Source organism: Carettochelys insculpta, chromosome 2 (genome assembly GCF_033958435.1).
Source record: "Carettochelys insculpta isolate YL-2023 chromosome 2, ASM3395843v1, whole genome shotgun sequence".
Classification (NCBI taxonomy): Eukaryota; Metazoa; Chordata; order Testudines; family Carettochelyidae; genus Carettochelys; species Carettochelys insculpta.
Genome location: NC_134138.1, coordinates 26,990,268 through 26,993,440, shown reverse-complemented (window position 1 = coordinate 26,993,440; position 3,173 = coordinate 26,990,268). Strand labels below are relative to the sequence as shown.

General features: G+C 43.3%; 1 pseudogene; it reads right to left on the bottom strand.

The window, feature by feature from the left end:
* Positions 1–243: 243 nt before the first annotated feature.
* LOC142008156 (uncharacterized) lies at positions 244–2,218 on the bottom strand (annotated as a pseudogene).
* Between the last annotated feature and the right edge of the window lie 955 nt (positions 2,219–3,173).

Genomic DNA, 3,173 nt, shown 5'->3' with positions numbered 1-3,173 from the left:
CGTGATATCATCAGCGAAATCCAGATCCGTGAGCCGGCACTGGTTTTCCCAAGAGATACCAAAATTCGTCCTGCACATTGCTTTCCTCATAATGAAGTCCACAGCCAAAAGGAACAAGAATGGTGATAGAACACACCCTTGCTGCACACCAGAGTCAATATTGAAGAAATCGGTCATACCACTATCAGTCCTCACACAGCAACTGGAGTTTAGGTAGAGATTTTGGAAGGTGTTGATGTAGCGTTATGGGATACCACAACTATGTACTATGTTCCACAATGACTCTCTATGTACGCTGTCAAACACCTTTTTGAAATTGATAAAGTTTATTGACAGTGGCCATTGAAATTCAATACTCTGTTCAATGATGTTGCGCAATGTGAAAATTTGCTCACTGCATGAGTGTCTGCGCCAAAATCCAGCCTGCTCCTCCCACAGTGTATTATCCACTGCGGCCAGAAGCCTCCTGAGGAGGACAATACAAAACACTTTGCCCGGGACTGATAAGAGCGTAATGCCTCTCCAATTACTACAATCGGTGATGTTCCCCTTTTTTGGTAACTTAACAATCACTCTCTTCCGCCAATCACTTGGGACACACTCTGCTTGCCAGCATGTGTTCAACAACCCCGTTAGTTCTTGCACGACACTGTTGACCCCATACCTTAGTAATTCGGCTTTGATTTGGTCAAGACCAGCGGCCTTGTTATTCTTCAGCGATCTAATGGCTTTATCCGTTTCTTCAAATTTGATCACGCCTAGGTCTACTTCTAGTTCATCAGAAGGATTGGAATTACTAAAATTGTAGGTTGTGGCTGGAGCTGGCTGGTTTAATATCTCTTTGAAATGCTCTATCCAGCGTGCATCTTGCTCTTCTTTACTAAGTAAGATCTTCCCGTTCTTATCCTTGATAGGAGCATTGGGACTGCATCTTGCACCCATTAATTCTCGGACAATACGATACAGCATCTTGGTGTCACATTTCTTAGCAGCTTCTTCTGCTTCAGCACCCTTATGTTCCAATCATTCCTTTTTGTCAGCCCGACAGCTTTTCTTAACTTGATGATCCAGCAATTAGTACTTTGCAATAGCCTCTGCTATCTCATTTGGCGATTTTGCCTGGTCTCTATGCTGTTTTGTGATTTTACACTCATCTATCAGTTTCCAGGTTCTGTCTTGTATCCAGCGTTCTCTTTGCATGCCTCTTCTCCAGCCAATCGTCTCTTCCATGCTCTTAGTCACTGCTTGTTTGAACCGCAACCACTGGTCTTCGAGTTCATTTTCACGATGCATTTGTTGGAACTGATTCTTGAGTTCGAGCTTGTACTGTTCAGCCATGCCCTGATCTCTCAGCTTTTCAACTGCGAAGGACTAGAGTGGTTGCTTTTCTCTTTCTCTTTTTAAGCGAAGGCGAAGTGATGCCATCAGAAGATGATGGTCTGATCCAATATCAGCTCCACGATACATTCTTGCATCTAACAGCGCTGATCGCCAGCGTTTGCTGATACAGAGATAGTCGATTTCGTTGTTAGTCATGCTATGAGGAGACCGCCATGTTCTCTTATGAATATTTTTGTGTGTGAAATGGTTGTTTCCAATACACAAGTTATTCATACTACAGAACAGCTGTCGGTGCTCTCCGTTATTGCTCATTTGTGTCGCTGATCCGTATGGGCCGATCATGTGTTCCCATCCGTGTCTTTTGCTATCTATTCGTGCATTAATATCGCCCATAAGTAGCCTCATATCGTGACTGGGGACACCATTGATAGTGTCTTGCAGCAGGTCATAAATGCGTCTCTTTGGTTTCGTCGGCATCCTCAGTTGGTGCATATACTTGAATCACGGTAGTCTTTGCATGCCTCGACTGGAACCTTGCTGTGATAATGCGCTCGCTCATGGGCTTCCATCCAATTAATGCCTGTGTTGCATCCTTTCTGAGTACCAGACCTACACCGTGCACATGTTGGTCATCATTTCCAGAGTATAGAATGGTCTTTCCATCACTGAGTATCCTGTCACTTCCTAACCACCTCATCTCGCTAACACCTAGAATGTCCATTTGGTAGCTGTCAAATTCGCAAAGTAACTGCGCTAGCTTTCCACACTGGTATAATGTTCATATGTTCCAGGTTCTGACTTTTGTCGTGGTTTTGGCACTTAGGATCGAGCTCTGCATCAGGCACTGAATTTCCTTTTGGCTTTCATTTAGCGCCATCATAGAGAAAGAGCTGATACCTTCGTGCCGAATTAGGCTTTATTTATTCTGTTTGGTTGCACTTGTTGTTTCTGTAGTGATTGATAGGTTTTACGGGATCGGGTTGCTAGCCCAATGTCCAACCTTCCTCCTTTTTCATCCGGTCTTAGGACCGGCAATGGCGGAGTTAATTTCATTAATACTGGTAGGAAAAATATACATGGACAGAAACCAGCAGAATATGGCAACCCTTGTCTTTGGTGTGAGATCTAAGGTGCAATTGACCAGGGATAAATGATTGGTCTCTTAGGACTGGAAATAACCTGGATATTTCTGTGATTCTCAGGGTCTATTTGTCACAAAGAAAAGCTCACCTGCATGTCAAGATAGATCAGAGTGCCCAATAGGACTGTCTGTGATTGCATATTACAGGTGTTATAATAACGGAGGAGCTTACTGTTGGTAAAATCTCAGTATAAGCCTCAACCCAATTAAGGGTTGGAACCTTGTTTCCTAACAGTTTACCCTGGAGTCAGTACTCATGATCTTGAGTCGCTGCTGGCAGCATTACAATAATGAGCAATGGCGCAAAATATACAAATGTAGCAGTTCCAAGGCTGTGTTGAAAGGACCATTGATCTATGAAGCACTCCCTAATAAACCATAGAGATGTGACATTTTCACTTCCAGTTTTTATTTGCTAGAAAGACACATGTACATTAAGTACTTTTCTATTATTACTTTTCTATGTAAGCAATTGCTGCAGCTGCCACTTGAATGGTATAAGGCTGTGAATGGGAATAAAGGCAGGTCTGCTTGACTGCAAAGAGGAGCTTTGGCAAAAAAATGATTCCAGGATCACAAAGGATGTCATACAAGTAGGAATATGGGAACCGCCATATTACGTCTGATTGATGGTCCATCCCAGCCCAGTTTCCCGTCTCCACTGAGTATGGTCAGCCCTAAAAGTTTCAGC